Consider the following 13310-nt stretch of genomic DNA (forward strand, 5'->3'; position numbering starts at 1 on the left):
GATTAAGATACAAAGTGTGTTTACAAAATACTTTTAAGAAAGCAGAATACACAATTGAATAACAAGTATTTCACACAAAAGATATTTTATGAAGAGTGTGAGCAAAATTTCATTGTGTGTGTTTCTTTTCTCTCATAATATTCATAAATAGCATTATTCACGTATATGATGATAGTTATAGCATAGTAATTGTTCAAGTGTTTTTCCATTCTTCCAAGTTTTTTTTATATATGCAATGAAGAGGTCCGTTGGATGGTGTAGCGGTAAATTCATGATCATCAAGCTATGAATAAGATCGACATCAAATAACGAGAGTCGCCACCGTGCTTTTATTGTTTCCAAGGGAAAAGGGAAAAGTACGAACAAAACCCAAAGATAAGAAGTTTTCAAATCAAAACTAATAAAATGCCAGAGATTACATCTTAGGGGGTTGGTTACACAAAGGGAAGGTGTTAGCACCCAAAGTGTCCTAGGTACTCCTAGGGAGCCCTTTATTGTGTGCATATGTATTTTATTCAAATGATGTTTGCAAGCAAATAGAATGGGGGGATGAGAAAAGAATTCATTAATTATATTTTTTGTGTTTGACAAGACCTTCGGACTTGTGCCTACGTACCAATATAAAAATGAGGGATCAAAACCTCGTAGTTCGTGGTATCAATTTCAAAGTGAATGCATTGCTTTTAACAAAAAATTAAGTTTGAAAGGCACAAAGGCCTAAAAATGGTTTGAATGAGTTAGTTCTTTTTAGCTTTTGAAATTTTAAGTCAAGTATAGTTAAGTTTATTTACAAGTTTGATTAAGAAAAGAAGTTTGAAAATGCAATGGCATAAGGCCAAAGTTTCTAATTTGCAATTGTGGTCAAAGTTTAGAAAAACAAGCACAAGGAAAGAAGGTTTTAAAAACAAGAGGGAAAGATTTTGAAATTAAATAAATGGGGAGGAGATGAAGGGACAAATCCTAAGCACAAATTTAAAAGTTGAGAGTTGAAAAGATCTGACCAATAGGTTGCAATCCAATAGACAAGAGTGTCATATAGAAAACCCAAATTCCCTTAGACATTAGAATTCAACAATAAACAATGCACAATACATCAACTTGAAGAGCAAGGCATCAAATAAAGATAGCCACATCCAAGATTAGCAACTCCATGATCTTCTTTAAATTTTGCCCATGTAGCAGATGAATTCCACAATGCCACAAGTCACATGTTCAAAATAACGGCTTCACAATGATCATGTTGCAGATGAACTTAAATGGTTTTTCAATGATGTATCAGATGAAGTTTTAAATTACAAGCACTTGGTTACATGAAAGTTGGCATTGGCCAAGTCCTTTGCATAGGGAGTGTTGCCTAAATTCTAAGTCCAATAGTCTCAAATCAAACCAACAGTCCACACAAAATGTTTTTTAGGGTTTTTGTTCTTATTATGTACATTAATGGTCAAAGACCAAACAACCAAACACAATATACACAAACAAGATATATCACACAAATATGGTCCAAGTGGACAAAGTAAAAATGACATTAACATAAACAATTAGAATGGTATGAATAATGGCAAATGAATAAGGCTTAAAAAAATGAAGTGCATTAAAGTAAATGACTTGAAATTAAATGTTAGTTGTTAATGAGTTAGAAGTTAGTATTTCTTTTTCTTTTTTTATTTTTAAGTCATTCTTTGGAGAACATTCAACCCACTTATCACAAGCATGGATCCTTGAACCAAGACATCTTCCAAAGGAAGGAAAAAAGGCCAAGTTTCCACATAATACAATGAAAGAGGGGAGACTTACAATCTCACTAACTAGAATGTTATGCCTTTTGTGTCAAAATGTAGCGCTATGTTAAGCAATCGTAATTGGACTTATGTAGAAGTCACAACTATTTGAGGTTGGGCAATAGAATTTTGGTGTTAATGCATGTTAGAGATATAGTATAATGGACTATGCTCATGAAATATACCACACACAAAAAGAATATGCAAAAGTGGTGGCCTAATCTCATCCATACTTATGTTGATTTTTGTAATTAACTAGCCTTAGGATGTAGAGATATCATAGGTCCATGACATGAATGCATAAAGAAGGGGAATGAGATGAAGAGTGAGGGAAGATAGATCAAACTCAAATTGGACAAAGGAGGACTTTTACCAAATTAAGATCATTCATTCATTTTGGGAGATGGAATGTACATTCCATCAATCCTCTAAATTCAATGATCTTAACATAGCAAAGTCAAATCAACCTTGACCAAGACCCAACAACACAAGTCAAACTTACAAAGTCAATCAAAATGGCTCAACACAATTATTTGGCATTTATTCAATTTAAAAATACTAAAAATAATGCATTAAATTAAATATGGTTGGTCAATTTCCTAAAACCTCATCAAAACACCAAAGAAATGGTCATGAGATTTATCATAGGTCAAATAAGGTCAAAGGATCTTGGAGAAAAAAATTCAGAATTTTTGGGAACTTAAAAGTATTTTTAAACAATTAAAAATAAACACAAAATCAATTAAATCATGAAAAATATTAATAATGATCCAAAAAATAATTTTAATTCAAAATATGAATGAGGATTTTATTTATTTTTTTTGGGTGAAACTCTCATATTTTTTTGGATCAATATTAAAATTAATATGAATTAATGAAAATCAAAGGAATAAAATGAAAATCACAAAATACAAAAAAAAACGTGAACCACTTGATCTCCCTCATTAATTGAGGTGGCTGATCAAGCAGACACAAACGCGTGTTCCATGATGGAACTCAGTCAGCGCGCCACACAAGTGGTAATCAAAATCAACGCCCGTGATTAAAACAGTTTAAATGAAATTAATGGCTCTGAACCATGCCACATTATTGCCGGAGCCAAAGGCCTATCACCTTCTCAGTCGAACCTCGTCAGACTGGTTCAATCATCACCATGATTAAAATGAAAAAGGAGGACATGATCTGAAAGAAAAAATGGCGTAGATCACGAATCTGAACTCAATTTTAACTAACTCCAAATATATATAGAAAGATATGAGGAGTTGAATTTTGAGGTGTGTCAACTGAGTTACTTCGATTTAACCACAAATCAACTCAATCTTCTTGCATATATTGGTAGGACTTCAGACAACCAAATATTCAAGAGAATTGATGAGAATTTAGTGAGAATCAAATAGAAGAAAAAATCTGGAAAATACCTTCAATGTTGTGTAGAACTTGATCTCTCTTGCTTCAATTCTTGTTTGATCTTGCTCCAATAGCTTGCAGAAGTGGATTAGGAATGGTAAGAAGTTTTGGTTCCTGGAGTTTTTGAATCTCCAAACAATGAGATTCAAACTCAATTTTCAAGTAAAAATTATCAGGTTTTCCTTTGAATTGTGAGGGTTTGAAGAGTGGGGGAAAAACTGGCGCACAAGGATCCTTTGAAATGAGCTCAAATGGTCTCTATTTATAGCAAATTCAAGTGTTATTTGCACACTTGCAATTTCTTCCAAATTTGGCAATGTCATGCTCATGTTTGCATGGGCGTGTACAGGCCCATGAAGCAATGCACTAAGGTCCAAATTCAACTGTGCTGAAGTCTGAATGAAGCTTGAATGGCAAGGCAAAGTGAAATGGTTATTTGGAGTTTTGATTTTGCCTATTGATGCAGGCCTATTAACACCACGCACAACCCTAGCAAACCTCATCCAAAATGAATGAATTAGGACTCTTTGGAAAGCTTAGATCAAAAGGAACAAGTCTTATGTTGAACAAGTTTCCATTTGGAACTTGGATCATGATGAAGTTTGAGGTGGAAGTTTGGAAATTTCAACATGTTGGAAAATTTTCTAAGTGTTAAGTCATATACTTCAATGTTTCACCTTGCTAAACTTTTTATGTGATCTCCAAATGAGAAACGTGTCTTCATAAAAGTTGTAGATATTTCAAATACCTTCAAAATTGTCACCAATTTAACATCATTTGGATTTCTAATGAGAGAGTTATGCATTTTTGAAGTTGAGGAAACTCACTTGTTCAATGGTATTGGTCCAAAATGACCTATAATGTTTCCTCATATCACATGCTCATAAAAGTTGATTTAGCTTTCATTCCAAACATAAAAATTGAAGTAGACATCTTCAATTTGATTTTTCAACTTGGAAATCTTTCATCTTATAAAAAATGATCAAGTTATGGCCTTGGGAAGTTGACTTTCAAATTAGGGTTTATATAAAATAACCTATAATGTTTCAACATGGAAAATGACTTTACAAGCAAAGTTATCTCTAGACATAAACATGAAAGTTGTTTGTAATGTCATTTAGAGTAACTTTTCTCTTGGAATCATTTTCATATGGTGAAAATTGTAGGAGACGGGGTCTAGGGAGACCCACTTTTGATGAAATGAATTCATCTGGCCAGCCACCATCAACCAACTTGCTAACTTGCAATTATATTGACCTTTTAGGCTCATGGTAGATCATATATGCATAAGATGATGAATTTTGAAGTTTCCTTTGATAAATTTGATCAATTGGTGAAGAAGCTTGTTGAAGAAGTTACTAAAGATACCGATACAAATTAGGGTTTCCAAGGCAAACCAACTCCAAACTCTTGAAGAAATCTTGATCAAAATAACATGCAAAGATCATTGGGACTCATATATGATGATTAGAGACATTGTGGATCATCCCTTGATGGTGCTCTTAGCAATGAGGGTGTTAAACCCTAGATATGAACTTGATAGATCAATGGGGATCATGCCCTACCTACAAAAGAGTTAGGCAAATACAAAGACATATTTTTGGTATTTTGGTTAGTGAAATGATAATATATAAGTATGATACAATCACATGGTGTTTGGTGATCTCTCCCAAAACAAACCCAACGAAATAGGGGTAAGGAGGATGTCAAGGTGTGATCCCAATGCTAATGCATATGATGAAATTGCATGAGGGATCTTAGGGTCAAAATTGGGGTCTTACAGCTGCCCCTATTTAAGAACATTCTAACTGAGGAGACGAAGGTTAAAATCTTCATATCAACTCAATAGAATGGGCTTAAATAACAACATATATAAAAAAAATTTGGTCCCTAAAAGACCTCATGATGCGTATGATATGAATGTAAAAGCAAATTCTCTGTGAGGAGATGTTGCCACAAAGGAAAAGAAAATCAGAGCGAACGAAAGTCCGCAGTGGCGCAACGCTTTCCGTAAGGAAAGCTCAACGAGGAAATAAAGACTTTGGGGGGGGGGGAATAAAAGGGTTATGCATAGGTCAGACTATGACTTAAAAAACTGCTGGGAGACTAGAGGAGTTCCATAAAATGGAAAGACTCAACCAGGGAGACAAAAACATCTGCATGGGAAACGAGTAGATCAGGATAAAACTGACATACTCGAATCATGCAAAAAAAGCGATTTCACTGAGGAAATGCGCACTCAACTCAACTAGGGAAGAAATAGACTTCAATACAGGAGGAGTAGAAATTTATTATCCACTACCGGTTACTGGGTAAGGAGATAATAAAGATCTGACATAGAGGACAATCGTCATCAATTAAGATGAACATATCAAAGATGACTCGCTGGAAACCGCCAGGAGGAAGTATTCATTACTAGTTACTAGGTAAGAATAGCCTTGATGGGGAAAACTGCATAAATAGGATTTACAACTACTAGTTACTGGGCAGAAGACCAAAGATGAGAATATTTGTCACTGGTTAAAGTGAACATATCAAGGATAGACTCAAAGGAAAGAAAATACGTCATCGGTTAAGATGAACATATCAAGGATAGACTTGCCTGAGGATGCCAAGGAGGATATCTGTCATCAGTTAGGATGAACATATCAAGGATAAACCAACTGAACAAAAAGTAGGAATTACATCTATCGAATGCTGGATAGAATACCATCAAAGAGAAAATTTGTCATCGGTTAGGATGAACATATCAAGGATAGACTCTGGGAAGAGAGAAATAGGCATTACATCTATCAGTTACTGGATAGAATACCAAATGAGAGAATATCCGTCACTAGTCAAGGTGAACATATCAAGGATAAACTCTGCAAGGGGAAAGAAAAGCAGGATTTACAACTACCGGCTACTGGGCAGAAGACCACAAAGAGAAGGAAATATGTCATCGGTTAGGATGAACATATCAAGGATTAACTCTTTGGGGAACAAAATAGGGATTACAACTACCTTTTTACTGGGCAGAATACCGAAGGAGAGAATATCTGTCACTGGTTAGGATGAACATACTAAGGATAAACTCAAACAGGGGAAGAAAATATATGTCATCGGTTAGGATGAACATATCAAGGATATACTTCTTATGGAAACAAAAAAATGAATCCGTTGGGGACTCCACTGGGGATAAAACATGGGTACTTTTGCCAGGTATTAGGCAAGAAGTAATAAACTGCGAACTGAAGAATATTACCAGTTACTGGGTAATAAACTCTTAAGGGACCCAAAACACCTATCTAGGTAAGATCTAAAGAGAAACGGTCAATTAAGACTCAACCCCATGAGGATATAACTCAAGGGGAGGGGTTCCATCCAAATAATCAACTGGGAGGAAACTGAAATAATAATCGTCCATGAGGAAATAACTCAGTGGGGAAAGGAGAAAGGTTAAAGTCTTTCTGCTTAAGGGACTGATACTCTACAATTGAGGGAGGACAGACACCTGCCTTATATAGGGATAAGGTACCGCCATAACAGAGAATAAGGATCACAAGAATGAGTCAACAAATGTGATGATGCAACCATGAAATTGTATGAGTGTATATGTATATGTATATATTTATGTATATATGATGATTATACTGATAAAATGATCGCAAAAGATACAAGGGTGTCACAGAATTGAATCATCGATATAATTCTCTCTCAATCCATAAAAGAGGGTAACAACTGCTGGAGAAAAGAGAGATCAACATCCCAAAGGCTCAAACCTAGCCGATGAAAGAGGTGATCTGCTGAGGAAAACCATTATCGATTATGTGGGGAATTTTAGGTCAACACCGTATCAAATGGGAGACAACCCTGCAGGGTAACAAACACAGATAGCTGCTCAGGAACCAGGAGGAAACTCTGACTGGGAGCAAATCCGATGGCGACTGATGAGGAAACCATTATTCTGCCGAAATCACACAAATTGTCGTAATGAAATGTCTGCACTCAGCTGGGAATAATCATAAACTCGACTAGGGAAGAAACACTCCGCAAGGGGCTAATCAACCAACTCGGTTAGCTACCTTATTGGGGAATGGCGAGCAGTCAATCTTCTGGATAAATCAACAAACGTCGAGAGCTGAATAATGTTATCGGGGATGAAAGAGAAATTACGCCTACTGCTTGGAGAGAACCAATACTGCTCCACATTTAGGGTTTACTACTTTTGAACCATTGTTGATATTCCTTTTAAATGAAATCGATTATTTTAAAATTACTGCTTTTATATGTTTAAGAAAACGTTTTTTGATCAAAACTTTAATTTTAAAAAATGATCATAATAAAATTTAAAACTATTTGGCTGAAATAAATAAGAGTATAATCAATTGGATAAAAGCTCAACTTTATTTAATAGAATGGTAGTCTGTAAATGACAAGACTCCTTAGATCTTTACAAAGTTGAAAATGGTAATTTTCATGGAAAAGGGTTACATTGAATACAAATGACCAATAATCCTTCGACCAACTCTCGATATCCACTATGCTCTTGGCCGCTACTGGGGATGATGGATCACCGTCGACTGTTGTGCTCAACAAAGTCTCCAAATCCGAAGATCAGCAGGATGAGTTACTAGCAATAATCCCTAATTTTTGCATAAATTTCCCTAATATGGGGGTACTAAATTGCCCCTAGAATCTTGCTTGAAAGATAGGATCTTCCTGAGCACAAGTTCGCATTCTCTAAACACACGAGGTCTGACCTTCTTATCAAAAGCCTTCTTCATTCTCTACTGATATAATTGACCATGACACATGGCAGTTAATCTCTTCTCTTCAATCAAATTCAACTGATAATACCTGGACTGGTACCACTCAACCTCAGTCAACTTGGCTTCCATGAGCACACGCAATGAAGGTATCTCAACCTCTACGGGGAGTACTGCTTCTATGCCATAAACAAGAGAGAAAGGGGTTACCTCTGTTGAAGTGCGGATGGATGTACGATAACCGTGCAAAGAAAATGGGAGCATCTTATGCCAATCCTTATATGTTACGACCATCTTCTGAATAATCTTCTTGATGTTCTTGCTTGCAACTTCAACAACCTCATTCATCTTAGGTTTGTAGGGAGAAGAATTATGATGTGCAATCTTGAAGTCTTTGCAAAGAGCTTCCACTATATTGTTATTCAAGTTCGATCCATTATCAATAATGATCTTACTTGGCACACCATAACGACATATAATATGATTCTTGATTAACCTCACAACGACTTGCTTGGTCACATTTGCATACGATGCCGCTTCAACCCATTTTGTGAAGTAATCAATTGCCACCAAAATGAAACGATTTCCATTCAAAGCTATGGGCTCAATCATGCCAATCATATCGATTCCCCACATGGAGAAGGGCCATGGAGAGGATATGACATTCAACAGTGTCAGAGGAACATGAATCTTATCAGCATATATTTGACACTTGTGGCATTTCTTCACAAACTTGCAACAGTCAGATTCCATTATCAGCCAATAGTAACCTGCTCACAACATCTTCTTCGCTATTGCGTGTCCATTAGAATGAGTACCAAAGGAACCTTAGTGGACTTCAGTCATCAATAGGTTTGCTTCGTGTCTATCCACGCATCTGAGCAAAACTATATCGAAGTTTCTCTTGTATAAAACATCACCATTTAGGTAGAAGTTGTCGGCTAATCTTCTCAAAGTCTTCATATCTTTCAAAGATGCCCCAGAAGGGTAAATCTGACTTCGGAGGAAACACTTGATGGCTTATCATCTTTGATCTCTTCAACAGCAAACACATGAGTTGGCCTATCAAGACACATCACAGTAAAATTCAGAACCTCATTTCAATACTTCACTATAATCATTGATGCCAACGTTGCAAGAGCATCTGCCATCCGGTTTTCATCTCGAGGGATATGATGAAACTCAACCTTTGTAAAGTAAGTTGAAATCCTCCTTGCATAATCTCTATATGGTATCAAACCAGGTTGATTCGTCTCCCATTCACCTTTGATCTGATTCACCACCAAAGCTGAATCTCCAAAGACATCTAAATGCTTGATTCTGAGATCAATAGCCTCTTCAAGCCCCATAATGCAAGCTTCATATTCTGCCATATTATTTGTGCACTTGAAAGTTAATCTAGCTGTAAATGGAAAATGCGTGCCTTTAGGAGTAATAATTACTGCCCCAATGCCATTACCATACTGGTTAACAACTCAATCGAATACCATGCCCCAACAGGAACCAGGTTCTGGCCCTTCTTCAAGCAATGGTTCATCACAATACTTCATTTTCAAGTACAAGATCTCTTCATATGGAAAATCATACTGCACTGATTGGTAATCTTTAATTGGTTGGTCAGCCAAATGGTCAGCCAAGACACTACCTTTGATCGCTTTCTGAGATCGGTATTTGATATCATACTCTGATAACAACATCTGCCAACAGCCAAACCTCCCAGTTAAAGCAGGCTTCTTAAATATATACTTGATTGGATCCATTTTGGATGTCAACCAAGTGGTATGATTCAACATATACTGACGCAGATACTTAGTAGCCTAAGCCAATGCGCAACAAGTTTTCTCCGGCATAGAATACCGAGTCTCACAGTCGGTGAATTTCTTACTGACCTAGAACACAACCCATACTATCTTCAAACATAGTCAAATACATGATCAATGGTCTTCCTTCAACGGGCGGAGACAAAATCGGTGGTTCAAGCAGATATTCTTTTATACTGTCAAAAGCTTTCTGGCAATCTTCGATCCAATCACAAGACTGGTCTTTCCGAAGAAGCTTGAATGTAGGCGCACATGTGACAGTCATGTGTGAAATGAATCTTGAGATATAATTCAAGCGACCGAGAAAACCTCTGACTTGCTTCTCAGTTTTGGGCGCATGCATCTCTTGTATTGCTTTGACCTTGGCAGGATCAACTTCAATACCTTTCTCACTGACAATAAAGCCCAACAACTTACCAGAACGAACACCAAAAGTACACTTATTGGGATTTAAGCGGAGTTTACACTTCCTCAAATGCTGGAATAACTTCAACAAATGCTTAACATGTTCCTCCTTATCAATAGATTTAGCAATCATATCATCAACATAAACTTCAATCTCTTTATGCATCATATCATGAAAAAGGGTAGTCATTGCTCTTTGGTAAGTTGCACCAGCATTCTTCAAATCGAAAGGCATCACTCTATAATAGAATGTCCCCCAGGGGGTAATGAATATGGTCTTCTCCATATCTTCGGGTGCCATCTTGATCTGATTATATCTGGAAAATTTGTCCATAAACGAAAAGACTTTGAATTTAGCAGTATTGTCTACCAACATATCAATGTGTGGTAGAGGAAAATCATCTTTCAGACTGACTTTATTTAAATCTCTATAATCAACACACATGCGGACTTTTCCATCCTTCTTTGGGACATGCATAATATTGGCCACCCATTGAGGTACTCAGCGATCACAAGGAAACCGATATCAATCTGCTTTTGCACTTCTTCTTTGATCTTTACTGCCATATCAGGATGTGTTCTTCTCAACTTCTGCTTGACTGGCGGGCATTCTGGCTTCAATGGAATTCTATGCTCCACAATCTTAGAATCCAAACCATACATGTCTTGATAGGACCAAGCAAACACATCTGAATACTCTCGGAGAAGATCAGTCAACCCCTTCTTAACATCTGGACACAGTCGAGCCCTAATCTTGACTTCCATGACATCACTCTCGGAACCCAAGTTAACTAACTCAATCCGCTATTCGAATGGTTGAATGGCTTTTCCTTCATGTTCAAGAAGACGAGACAATTCATCACTTACTTGTTCATCACTTTCCTACTCGGCCTCAAACACATGGAATTCAAAATTTGGAGAAGGAGAAGGATCATTGTATTCAATGGGGTTAGAAACCAACCTGCATAATGATTTAATATTTTGATTTTAGAGAAGTGAATATGTGACCAAATATTATGCAAATGTTTAGATGTTTTTGATTGGCTGCATTTTATGTTAAAACACTTACTGTACTTAGATGTCTTGACTGATGTCATGACATGCTTAAGTAGTATGCTGCAGGATTAGCTAATACAGGATTTACTGGATGTCAAACTGAATGTTATGACATTTATTCATGACATCATTTTCTGGATGTCAAACTGAATGTTATGACATTCATCCCTGACAGCAGATGCTAAAGTATGGGCTAATTTTTCTGTTATGTTTCAGTATTTATCTCAGGCTGATTTTCAGGAAACTAACAGCTATGCTAAAATTAAGAGACCTAACATATAGCCTATTTGTTAGCACCCTAATGTGTGGAAATTAGGTTAACTTGCTTAACCCTAATTTTATGAAATTCAAGTTCAAGGCCCAAGTACTGCATTATAAAAGGATGGCAATCCTACTTTCAGCAATTCAGTGATTTGAAGCGTGAAGAATTCAATATATCATTATATATCATTGCTTTACTTTCATTGTGTCTTGAATTAGGTTCTACTTGTGAGCCAAGCAATTATCATCTAGATGATTGCATTGGACTAGGGTGTTTATTGAGTTGTAATTGTTGTGTCACTCTAAGCTTTTAAACGTGAGTGCTGTGTTTCTTGATTAAAGCTTTTAAGCACAATCAAGAGTTGTTTGAAGTATATCTTCACCACTGACTTTAAAATTCTTAATGGTTGTAATCATTGTTGTGATTGAGGGGGAGTGAGTAGGTACTTAGGTCTTAGTTTAGATTGAAATTGCATTGGGTAGGTCTTAAGTGATATGATTAAACTGGTGGTTTAAGTCCTGAATTAATACCTCTTATAGTGGATTTCCTCCCTGGCTTGGTAGCCCCCAGAGTAGGTGTGTTTGTCACCGAACTGGGTAAATAATTCTCTGTGTCATTTACTGCTTTTTACATTTACTTTCTGCATACATTACCTGTCTGCGCAGAATTGGATGTCATAACATCCAGTGTGACATCGATAGTCTGTTACTAGAATTTCAATTAGTATCAGAGCAGGCACCCTGCTTGTTAGTTTCTGGGTGAGATCTAGGGACGTTACTTTCTAGTACCATGGACAAGGATGTAGGATTCTCAAATAGACCATCCATGCTGGATGGTTCTAACTATGATGACTGGAAACCTCGTATGATAGCCTTCTTAAGGTCTTTGGATAGCAAGGTATGGAGAGCTGTCAACAAAGGATGGGAACATCCAACGAAGACAGGTAAAGATGGAATCATTATGCAAATTCCTAAAGAAGAGTGGGACAAAGAGCAAGAGGCATTAGCCCTTGGAAACTCTAAGGTTTTGAATGCACTGTTCAATGGGATAAATAAGAACATTTTCAGACTGGTGCATCATTGTGAACTGGCTAAAGAAGTTTGGGATACTCTTAAAACAACTCATGAAGGTACCTCCAAGGTAAGGATGTCTAAACTCCAGATGCTGACTACTAAGTTTGAAAATCTGAGGATGAAAGAGGATGAGCCTATTCATGACTTCCACATGAATATTCTTGAAATTGCCAACACTTCTGGAGGCTTAGGAGAGAAAATGTCTGAAGAAAAACTTGTAAGAAAGATTCTCAGATCATTGCCCAAGAGATTTTCCATGAAGGTTACTATTATAGAAGAGGCTCAAGATATCTGCAATATGAAGGTTGATGAGCTTATTGGTTCTCTCCAAACTTTTGAAATGGGCTTGTGTGAGAATGTTGAAAAGAAAAACAAAAGCATAACTTTTGTATCAAATACTGAAGAGGATTCAGAAGAAGGAAATATTGGAGGTGATGAAAGTATATCAGAAGATATAGCCATGCTTGGAAGACAGTTCAACAAGTTCATAAAGAAGATTGATCAAAAAGGTTGACCAAATGTCAAGAACACTTCATCTGACATCAGTAGAAGATCAAAATCTGAAGAAAAGTCCAACCAAGGCAAGGGAATCCAGTGTCATGGATGTGAAGGTTTTGGACACATTAGAGTTGAATGTCCTACCTTCCGCAAGAAGCAAAAGAAGGGACTATCTGTCACATGGTCTGATGGAGACTCTGAGAGTGAATCAAAAGGAGAATATGCAAAACATGTCACTGCACTAACTAGTGTTTGTGCCT

Source organism: Lathyrus oleraceus, chromosome 3 (assembly GCF_024323335.1).
Source record: "Lathyrus oleraceus cultivar Zhongwan6 chromosome 3, CAAS_Psat_ZW6_1.0, whole genome shotgun sequence".
Lineage (NCBI taxonomy): Eukaryota > Viridiplantae > Streptophyta > Magnoliopsida > Fabales > Fabaceae > Lathyrus > Lathyrus oleraceus.